The sequence below is a fragment of the Pseudophryne corroboree genome, chromosome 3, assembly GCF_028390025.1.
Source record: "Pseudophryne corroboree isolate aPseCor3 chromosome 3, aPseCor3.hap2, whole genome shotgun sequence".
NCBI classification, from domain to species: Eukaryota; Metazoa; Chordata; class Amphibia; order Anura; family Myobatrachidae; genus Pseudophryne; species Pseudophryne corroboree.
The window spans coordinates 553758463-553770889 of record NC_086446.1 but is presented as its reverse complement, the minus strand read 5'-3'; positions in this window follow the sequence as shown (position 1 = coordinate 553770889).

The window sequence follows — 12427 nt, the reverse complement described above, 5'->3', positions numbered from 1 at the left end:
TAATAAAAGCATAACCTACTGTACTGGCATAATGAAGGATCACCAGGTTAAACCTCACATACTTGACTATAAGTTATTAGATTTTAGATGGTTTGTGTAAAAGCTGTCCAGCAGTACAAAGACCCATGTGTCACCAAGAAGTAAAGGGGAATGTGGATTTGCGATTCTTGAAGTTAGGGTAACACATAATTATAGATGAAGTTTAAATTTGTGACACATAATGTTCCATACTTTTCCTGTGGTCATTAAAATAAGGTTTGAGGCAACAGAGAATGGAACTTCACACTCTTGAGTATGTATTATTGCAGAGAGACTCATACCAGATAAAAAATGAGTCTTCACGAGAGGTGTGAGCATACCTGTCATTGTCATGCAACTATTTCCCTTTATAGCATAATTGGTCAGTATGGTTATCTAGTTCCATGTCATGCAAATAAACATCACCATTAGAACCCAAGTTTATACCCAAAACTAATGTCTGGGACATCTTTAGAAGTTGAAAAAACTGAAAGAGATTGAAGCGAGTAAAGAAGTCAAAGAAATGAGGTAATTTTCAATACATTAATCTTCCCCAACAAGCATATTACCACAAACAGTTATGGGGCAGTAACATTGGGACTATGCAGGAGACTCAAATTCTTAGGAAGTTATACCACCCACGTACAAATTTGAAGCCTATTGGTTATCTGAAGTCCAGGTTGGTCTCACATAACCCTGTTGAAAGAGAATGACAGATTATTGAAGTTAATCATGAATCCAAAGACCTTACCAAAATCTTCAAGTGTCAGTATAGGGGGACAGAGGAAGGCCCTTGGATTTGCAAGGCAAAGTAAAAGGTCATACACAAATGCAGTCAATTTAATGTCAAACATCCTAATAGACTACAAAAAGAAATCCATTTTCAAAAACTCCTGACTAGTTCTGGTTTTGCTTTGGAAACCAAAAGTTCACATACTGTAGCTGAAATCCAAGAAACTCAATGCAAGGCATCCAGTATAATTTCCAATGTATTAAATCTAAAGCTATAATTGCCAATATCAGAGCAGATACATTATTTGTATTTGTTTAATTAAAAACATCATATATAATTTTCATTATATTCAGTTTGTTAAAAAGATACATTACATGCTTGCACCCATCATCTCCTCTGCACAAGTTCTTATAGGGAGTTATTTTTTAATGTTTAACATAGGACTTACTGTATACTGTGTCTGGGATATTTAATGGGTTCATCCCCTTCCCAGAGATGTCCTTGTTGTGGGGAGGATAATGCAGGTCTGTAAAATTGTTTATGGCCTTGTCCTCTAGTTAGCACCCTTTGGCTTCTGTTTTGCAGGTTTGATTTCTTGCATTTTGTAATTTTTTTACCCTTTACTCCTGAATGGGCCACATTGGTGATACTGACTCAGGGCCAACCGGTGTCCCAAACTTCTACTTGCTGTGAGCACAGCCACTAAAAATACCATACTGCAGGTACGGATTCAGCAGGGAATGCCTCCTTTTTCTCTCGCTTTAAGGAAAAATATTTTACTTGTTTAGGATGGATTGGCTAGAGGCTTCTTTGAGTAAAGAATCTACAGACACCAATATTTGAATGTATGGGATAGTAACATAGCTATACTCCCATTGCAGACACAATGGTTGTTCATCCAATGTTTTTCTTCTATCTTGTGGTACTCATAGATAATGACTCCCCTATATCATTGTTGGGTGTTTCCTAATCCACTCAGCACTGTTATGATGCTTATTTTATGTTTCCAATTTATTATACAGTACTTTGGGAATTTTATTTCTTGAGTAGATACAGTACATATTTGGCACATTAAATTCTTTGCCTTGGCACATGTTATTCATATGATATACAGTATCCATAGGGTATGCTCATGTGTTCTTTGTCTCTTAATGATTTTATCCATATGATATTGGCGGTGATTCAGACCTGATCTTACGCAGGCTATTTTTTGCACTGCAGCGATCAGGTAGTCGCAGCCTACAAGGGAGGGGGTAATCACTGTTCAGAGGTACGAATGCTTGTGCAGAGAGCTGCACAAATTAAAGTTTGTGCAGTCTCTGCACAGCTCAGAAGTTACTCAGCCACTGTGATGATCCTGGATGGAGATGACATCAGGAACCCTCCCTGGAAACGGTCGGGCACGCCTGCGTTTTCCTGGACACTCCCTGAAAATGGTGAGTTGCCATCCACGAACGCCTTCTTTCTGTCAATCTTCTTGCGGTTGCCACTGTGAGCACTTTTTTGTAGAATCTGTCGCTATCCGGCGACCCACATCGCCGGCCAGCGACGCACCTGCGCATTGTGGACCGCGCGCATGCGCTGTTCAGACCTGATCGCACGGCTGCAAAAAAAGGCTGCGTGCGATCGGGTCTGAATGACCCCCATTGTACATTGTTTGATACAATTTTTTATGAATCAATAAACACATATTTAAAAAAAAATGCATTAGTTACTGTAGCTGGACAAGTTAAATATAGCAACCCGATAATTATCAGGGCTTTTTTATACCAATCCCAAGTGCTAGATAACTAAACTAACCAAATTACCTGTCTTATGTTTATTTATTTATATAATTTTCTAACCTTTTAAAATGTTGGACACTAAATTAGTATTATTTACTACAATTCCAAAACAAATAAATTCCAAAATCAACTCATTCAGGATTTTCTTTAAAATAACAATACCACTAATGTAAATCTAACTACTGTTCAGTGTACTCATAGGGCAGTGTTTACCAACCTCGGTCCTCAAGGCACACTGACAGTACTGGTTTTAGTGATATCCAGGTGACTTAATTAGTACCTCAGTTATTTTGATTTAACCATCTGTGCTGAAGCCTGGATATCACTAAAACCTGCACTGTTGGTGTGCCTTGATGACCGCGGTTGGGAATGCCTGTCATAGGGCCTGCATTTTAGTCACACACTTTTGCAACTGCTTTATCATCTTATGCCAGGGCTGGCAAAACCGGTCCTCGAGATCTACCAATGGTTCATGTTTTCTAGGCCTCCTGGAGATCTGTAGAATTGTCAGTTAGGAATGAATGCAGCACATCTTAATTAGTAATGACTACACCTGTGCACCAGCTAGGTAGTTTGGAAAATGTGAACTGTTGGTAGATCTCGAGGACTAGTTTGGCCAGCTCTGTCTTATGCCATAGTCTGTGTCTTTATGCTAAAACTAGTATTAGCCTATCGAAACTTGCAACAGCTCTATGCCATATGCACACTTTCCATCTGAGTGTTGCCTCCAATGTGAGCGATCAAGCATCTCTATACTGTATCCAACCAGTTCAGCAATACAGTACAGTATGTCTGTGATACTCCCATAATATAGAAACATAGAATTTGATGGAAGATAAGACCACTTAGCCCATCTAGTCTGCCCATTTTTTTTTACTTTTTGTAAGATTATTATTATTCTACTGTCATAGCCTCTACCACCTCTGCTGGGAGGATATTTCACTTGCCCACTCAGGGCTGCCACCAAGGGAGGACTGCCAGTAGTGTAGTACCAGGTCCTGACAGATAGGGGGCCCTAGGACTTAAGTGTTTATTCACTTTTCTAATTAAGACAAGAACCCAGGGGAGGGGTCGCAGTGGGGGACTGTAGCGATTATCAGACGTTCCATGCAGCTGCTTCTCTCCAGCCTCAACAGCTTCTTGTCATATTGGCCCATTACTAAGTGACATGTGGGACAGAGAGTTATTAGCTGCTGGTAAGATTGGCTTTACTGGGGGGCAATACAGGTTGTGCAACAAGGCTTCAAGGGAGTATGGGGGGCCCTGCCTATTTTGGCAATACCAGACCACACAATTTTTGAGGGCAGCCCTGGTTCACTGGACCATTTTTGTGTGTCTGAATGTGTCAGAATAGCCATCACATTTCCTGTACATTTCTGAGACTATGTGTCTTAATCGCGACTGTGGCTCTCACATACACACAGTGTAACTAATCAGCCATGTGAGTTTTTAGGGATTTTCACACATGCACAGTAGCAGAAAAAAAAGCTCAACTCAATAAACATCTGCATGGGGTGCAGCTCATTAGGCCCCTAAGGTGATATTATGGGATCTATTTATACAGCTACTTATTTAATTTAGCTGAAAAATAATGAGAAAATAGGAGAAATTTAGAAGTCCATTCATCAAAGAATGTAATACAGTGGTGCACAGGAACTACAATAGTGCCCCTAACCGAGTTTGCTATTCCTCTCCCCCGCCAGCCCGAACCTTGCTGCACCTCCTGGAGTGGACGGACGCTGGTTGCAGAGTCTGTTCATTGATGGGTAAAGTTATTTCTTTCAATGTCAAAGGCCTCAATTCCCCTCATAAGCGTAGGCTGGCTCTTTCTACATTTCATAATTACAGAGCTGATATTGTGGCTCTTCAAGAAACACATTTCTCCTCTTTGTCCCCCCCTGTTTTTTGAGATCATAGGTACCCCACGTGTTATACTGCTAATGGCCCCACTAAACGTAATGGCGTGGCTATACTGTTTCATAGACACACCCCTTTTACCCTACTGCGACAAATTCAGGATAAAAATGCCCGTTACCTCATCCTTGTTGGTACTATTAACAACACCTTAGTGACCCTTGTATCCTTGTATGCCCCCAATTCCCGTCAGATTCCATTTTTGCGGAACTCCTCGAGGCGTTATGTAAGGTTAGACATGGGGCGCTTATACTATTAGGGGATTTTAATCTAGTCCTCGATCCTAAAGTGGATAGGTATTCCTCGCAAGGCCCTGGTCCCCCTCCTCGAGATATGGGCCTGTCCCTTGCTTTTAAGAAACTACTTGCGGAGTTAGACTTGTATGATGCCTGGTGCGTCTTCTCCCCTACGGAGATTATACTTTTTTTCTGCTGTCCATAACAGTTACTCTAGGATCGATCTTATTTTTCTGGACAAGAGGACTCTCCAACACACTCGTAAAAATAAAATCCTTCCCATTACTTGGTCGAACCATGCCCCTGTATTGTGGTCCTGGGACCTGGGTTCGCATCTTCCCCCCCTCCCCACCCTTGGCGACTCCCAGAATATCAATTGACGAATCCTGAGACTCTGAAGGCCCTTACTGACTCTCTATCAATGTATATGCAGACCAATGCCCCTGAGGATACTTCTATCTTCACGTATTGGTGCGCTCTGAAAGCCGTGCTCCGTGGCATGTCTATCCAAAAGGGGGCTCAACTCAAGGCTCGCTCTAAGAAAATGCAGGCGAACTTAGAGTTGTCTTTACGGTCTTTGGAGTCTCAGAATCAAACCCGCCCTACTCGGGCTTTACGTGAACAGCTTCAGGAGGTGCGAGCCCAACTCCAGAAGCTTTTTATGCTTCATATGCAATCGTCCCTAGCTCGCTTCCGCAACAAATTTTATATGGCAGGAAACAAGGCCACCCGTTTGTTAGCACGCAAGCTTCATAGCCACCAAGCCCGTAATCGAATCAAATGCCTCATTGCCCCTTCAGGCAAACTGTGCCTCAATCCCCTTGATATTGCTAATTTATTCTCCAAATTCTATGCCAAATTATATAACCTGCATAAGGATTCTACTATACCTCAGCCCTCTGCGGCTTCTATCTCTGCCTTCTTGGATGGCCTTTCCCTTCCCTCCTTGGATGGAGATGTCCTGCAATCCCTGAACACACCTTGGTCTCTGGAAGAGATACAACTCGTAATTCATCAATTGCCAAAAGGAAAGGCCCCCGGCCCTGATGGCTTTATTAACGCCTTTTACTCCATGTTCAGTGCGGTACTCTCCCCCCTCTTCCTGCAGCTTAACTCCCAGGCCTCCAATACAGGGTCCTTCCCAGCGGAAATGATTGAAGCCCAAATTGTAACCATCCTGAAGCTGGGTAAAGACCCCTCTGACTGCAAGATTTACAGACCTATTGCCCTCCTTAACACCGATTTCAAAATCTAAGTTAATAGCCAATCGCTTGAATCCCTTACTACTGAATCTCATCCACCCAGACCAAGTAGATTTTGTCCTTAACCGAGAGTCCTCGATCTAGTTGAGTGGTCTTCCCGTACTAGGTCATTGTTTCTCCTACTCTCGACACCGAAAAGGCATTTGATCGCCTTCATTGGATTTGTATGCGCCAGGTGTTATCCAGGTTGGCCTCCACGGGGACATCCTCCGCTCTTTCTTAGCTCTTTATGATGGCCCTTCTGCTAGAATATTTAGTAATGGTTTCCTTTCCTCCCCATTTCACATCTCCAATGGTACCAGGCAAGGGTGCCCCCTTTCCCCACTCATATTTGTGTCAGCTATTGAACCCCTTGCCCAAATGATTCGACTCTCTCTGAAATTTCCCGGTCTTACTGTATGTGATACTTCCCATAAGCTCTGCCTTTTTGCAGACAATGTTTTATTGTTTGTTTCTGACCCGGGGACCTCGCCGCCCATCCTACATGATATTCTGGGGTGCTTTAACGCTGCTTCATATTATAAGTTGAACACAGCGAAATCGGATGCCCTTCCTATTAATATTCCAACCTCTGTTTTACAATCTCTCAAGGTGCGCTTTCCGTATTCGTGGAAAGACTCCTCCTTAACTTACCTGGGAATCTCCATTCCTTCTCATTTCCAAAATGTCCACTCTCTCAATTATGTGCCTCTACTGGCTCACCTAACCTCACTTACTTCTACTTGGATGGGCTACGAGGTCTCCTGGCTGGGCCGCCTTGTGGCATTTAAGATGATGTTGTTACCAAAACTCATGTATTTATTTTGTTCCATCCCCTATGCAGTTCCTTGTAAACTGTTAACCCAGATGCGAAAGTTGATGTTATCGTATGTTTGGAAGTGTAAACCTCCTCGATTGGCCTACTCATGTATGATCCGCTCTAAGTCACAGGGAGGCCTCACACTCCCCGATTTACTCAGGTACCATGAAGCGTCTATACTCTCCCAATTGTCTGATCTGTCTCTCCCCCCCACTCTAAACCCTGGGTGGATCTAGAGTGTGCCCTATTCCGAAATTTCCCCCTTATCGACCTCCTGTGGCTACCCCAACATCTCTGCCCCCGCTACCCTTTGTCACCCTCTTCCTTAACCGACGCCCTAACAATTTGGGACGCAAGACTCACACCTTCCTTTCACATTACAGTACCCACTATAAACATTTCTCTCTCTGCATTGGATAAAGTGTTGCCTTTTCTTCATTTCTCCTACTGGAGACGTTTAGGTTTGGAATCCCTCACTGATTTCTTCTCCCCAACCTCCCTATTGCCGTTTCCTGATCTCGACCCTTCAGACTGGCTCTATTATTACCAACTTAAACATTGGATAGATGGTATGGCCACTAGCCCTAACGTCTTTCAACTCCCCACTACCAGTGTCCTGAATAGACTGACTAAACTTTCATCTCGTGGAGCCATTTCTGATTGGTATGATTTGCTGTCCTCCCCAATCACCACGACTAAATCTGCCGCTCAAATTAAGTGGGAAGCCGATCTCCATCGTACTTTCACTCTTAAACAGTGGGAATATATTCATCTTTCTTCTTTCTCCCTTTCTAAATGTACTAACCACACCAAAATGCACATTAAACTATTACATAGACTGTATTTCACCCCTTCTAAAATACACATGATCTGGGCGACCACCTCTAAATTCTGTTGGTGCCTCTGCCATCATGAAGGTACACTCTTGCATGTTTTTTGGGACTGCCCTGCCCTACGACCCTTTTGGGATAAAGTATATGACCTTATTAATTCGATCACTGACCTTAGCCTGACTCAGGACCCTTCCCTGGCGCTGCTGCACTGGTACCCAGACATTGTCCCCAAGTCAACTCGCTATGTCCTTGGCCACGTTTTAATTGCAGCCAGAGCTACAATTGCTCAAAACTGGAAATCTCCCTCCCCCTCCCCCTCCCTTTGCAAAAGTTATTTCTAAGACCCACTTCTATTTCGGGATGGAAACCAGGGACGCTGCATACTCTACCTCCCCTTCCTCCCCTATCACGAAGTGGCTCCCATGGCATACATACATTTCCAAGAATAAGGTGATCTTATGGTCATCCCCTACCATTCAGAGCCCTCCCTGTGACTTGGGTCGACCCTCCACCTGTAGTGAATCCATGATTTGTCTATATCTTTCTGTTTTCTGTGCTGCTTTTGGATGTCCTGTCTCCCCCCCACCATATTATTGTGTTTTTTTTTTGTTATTCTATTCTTTTTTGTCTTTATTATGTTCTTGTTCTGATTCTATACCATAAATAAAAAACTTAATGTTGAAAAAAAAAAGTATGTCTATGGAGGTGCATTTTTTACTGTTTGCACTGGCAGCCAAATTGTCTAGAAATAGCCCTGCTGTAAATGTTTATAGCCCTGTCACTGACTAACAGAGATATACTCCCTAGTCAATGGCCAGCTTTCCCAGCATCGGTCACCATAATAAATCCCCCCTCCCCCGGATGGCCTTTTATACTTTAGTCTCCCCCTCCTCTTCCCAGGCTGACAGGCAAATGACACTCCCACCTTGGTTTTAAAAAAGAAGTCTTCACAGCTGTTCTGGTTTATTTTTATTTTTTTTATAATATATTTTATTGAATTTTCAAAAGAATAGTGGACAATTCAAATCATTGCAATAAATCAGCCACAAATAACGTACAGAAAATCCAGTAATAAGACAGAAGAGTAGAAAGTATTATACTATCATATCTAACAATAGCCAAGGAGAGAAAACCTTCCCCTTATACAATTCTGTCAGAGCATAATGTACATGTTAGAACAAAGTAAAAGAAACCAATCTGACAGATGGCGAATTGTCGCAACCACTTTGGACACATGTGAGAACATAACCAAACAAATCAAAACAAAACAAAAATTGGGGAGATATCGAACACATAAAGGGGAAGAGGGAATGGGAAAGAGGGGGAAAGGGAAAATAAGTCATCCTAAGTCAGGTGTTCTATCCTGATCAGGCTAGTGTTGTCAGAAGAAATCTAAATAAATAAATTTTCAACCAAGAACAAAGGTCATGTATTAGTAGAAAGTCTCCTAAGTAAGTTCCATGAAGTGTTTTCAAATAATTGAAGAATACGGTTCTGCGAATGCTCGTCTAATATATTAATAAAATATTCCCATTTATGATATAATTTTTCGACTCCCTGATCAATATCAGGCATAGTAGTGCTTCTATCATAATATAATATTTGTAACAATTTGTGTTTGACTTCTGATATGGAGGGAGCAGTATGGTGGGTCCAATGGATAAGAATGATTTTTTTTGCAACCGTAACAATTGTGATTAGCAATCAGAGTTTTGATTTCTTATTTGGGCCTAAATCCCAGTTTTTAAAATTTCCACAGAGACATGCTAAAGGGTCAGGGAGTATAGTGGTAGAGAACATGGAGTTGATTAGTTGGATCAATTTATTCCAGAATTTTCTTATTTTACCACATTCCCAAATGCAATGAATAAATGTAGCATGAGACATTGAGCATTTAATGCAGGCCCTGGTTTCTAGGGTTGTCATATATCTCCTTTGAGCAGGGGAGATATACGCTCTATGTATCATTCCAATATGGACTTCTTGTAAATAAGAAGATTGTAAAAATTTTAGAGAGGTGTCATATTGAGAGAGTAGGTCTGGTAATAGATTGATACCCGGGACGTCAATGGACCATTTCTGTAGAGAGGATTCCCAATGGGATGAGGCCGAAATGGAAGCCAGGGGTTCATACAATAAACTAATTTTGTACGATACAGAGGAGATAAGTTTAAGAAGAGAAGCAAATGTTGACATCGCATTATCTGTGGTCGAAGGAGTGGGTAGGGATTGAATGTAATGACGTGTTTGGAGATACATATAGAAATGATGAGATGGAATAGAAAATTTGGATTGGAGGTCGGTAAAAGAGAATAAGTTGCCACCAGGGTCAAATACTTTTGCTATCGAGGCCAGGCCCTTCTCCTTCCACTGAAGAAAAGAGACATTAGATAAAGAAGGGGGAAAGCAGGGTTCCCCCACAGTGACGTGTACGGGGAATAGCTAGGATTAGCGTGAAATTTCCTATTTATTACAATCCAGGACCGATATGTGTCCATAAATAAGGGATTATTTTTAATAAAAATCGGAATATCAGACAATTTAGAATGCAACAGGGCATTTGGAGAATAGGGCGAGAATAACGCAGAATCCAAATGACTATCAGTGTAAGAACTAGTGTCGAGTAACCAATCACTAATATATCGAAAAAATATAGTATTAGAATAAAAAGTTAGATCAGGGACGCCGAGGCCTCCATGTTTACGGGGCAGTCGTAATTTGGAATTGGCTATTTGAGGACGTTTCCCTTGCCAAAGAAAGCGGGAAAAGAAAGAATTTAAAATTTGAACATCTTTCGTGAGAAGTCTAATCAGCAGCATCTGCATTACATAAAAGATTTTTGGAAATAAAACACTCTTTATGGCTGCTAATCTGCCTAGGAGGGAGATGGGTAGAGATGTCCAGTTGTCTAGATAGTTTTTAATCTTGGCAATGATTGGGGTAAAGTTAAGTTTATAAAGATCCGATAAATCCGCTGATATATGTATACCCAGATATTTAACAAGGGATTGAGAAATATGAAAGGACTGAAGAATAGGAAGTGATTGAAAAAACGAGGGTGGGCCATGGATAGGGAGAATCACTGATTTTTCTAGGTTGACTTTATAGCCAGAAATGGGTCCAAAAGAGGAAATGAGGTTTAGGACAGCTGGAAGAGAGGAAGTTGGATTAGAAAGAAAAAGAACCATGTCATCTGCGTATAATGATACCTTTAGTAGTTTAGAACGGATAGCAATTACTTCAACTGAAGTTGAGTTACGTATTGCAATCGCCAGTGGCTCTATGGCTATAGCAAATAAAAGGGGGGATAGAGGGCAACCCTGTCTTGTTCCACGGGAAACAGCGAAGGATGATGAAAGAGAGCCATTGCAGGAAATTTGTGACTGGGGGGAATGGTATAGTGTTTGTAGAATGGGTATGAAAATGGGGGGGAAACCAAATAAACGCAGAGTGGAGAAAAGATAATTCCATTTTACTAAATCGAACGCCTTTTCGGCGTCAAAAGAAACAATCATCTTAGGGGGAGCAGAATTAAGAGAGATTGAGTGATGAATCATTGACAAGATTTTACGGACATTAACAACTGAATGTCTACCTAAAATAAAGCCAGTCTGATCCGGATGTATAATCTGGGGTAGATACAGTTTCAGTCTGTCGGCTAGAATCTTAGTAAACAATTTGTAATCAAAATTTAGTAAGGAGATTGGTCTGTAAGATCCCGATAGGGATAGATCCTTACCCGGTTTAGGGAGCAATTTAATGATTGCCGAGTTAAAGTAAAGAGGCACAGATTGAGTACTGATTATATTATTATAAAATGCCACCAAATTTTCCCCAAACCTAGGTAGTAAAATCTTATAGAATTCTGCTGTTAGGCCAACCGGACCAGGGGCTTTTAGGATTTTTGGAATGTCGAATAACTCTCGTGACTTCGTCAATGGAGATAGGGGCCTCCAATAAATGTGAGAATTCCTCAGGGAACTGTGAAAGGGAGGGAAACGTCCAAGAGTGGGAGGAGTTATTAGCAGTGAAGTGAGAATTTTCGTGATGAGGGTCAGAATATATTTTTTCATAGAAAGATTTCATAACATCAGTGATCTGGTCTCTCGAGTTTGCTAAGGAACAATCCTCACAACGGAGGGGGTGGACTAGCATTGGTGGCTGTGAGCCTCTTAGTAGATTGGAAAGAAGACGTCCCGTCTTGTTTCCAAATCTGTGGAATTTGTAGTTAGTAGTGAAAAGTGAGCTTTTAAGTTTAAAATATTCATCAAAGTGAACTCTCGCTGTGGTATATGTTAATTTATTAGATGGCGAAGGGGCAGATTTATATGCTTGGTAAGATTCAGTCAATTTGGATTGTAACTCTAAATAGGACGTAGCTAAACGTTTGTTCTCAGCTGCAACGTATGAGATAATGACACCCCGAAGGACTGCCTTACCCATTTGCCAGAATAAAGAAGGATTTGAGGACTCACAATCCAAATTAGCATGCTTAAAGTCCATCCATGCGGACTCGATTTTCTGACGAAATATCATGGATTGAGACAGATAATTAGGAAATTTCCTGAGTCTAAAAGGGCCTTTATCTATTGTAGTCTGAAGAGTAACTAGTGCATGGTCCGACAAACCTATAGGTTCAATGGAGGCTTCATGTATTTTGGGAAATAAGGAGGTAGCTAATAATATATAGTCAATGCGAGAAAGAGTTTGATGTGCCGCCGACAGGCATGTATAGTCCTTTTCGGTCGGATGCATTGCACGCCAAACATCAACTAAGCAGAGTTGTTCAGAAAGGGCTGGGACCCCTAATTTTGGGAGGAAGGAGGGTGATTTTTTTGATGTGGACTT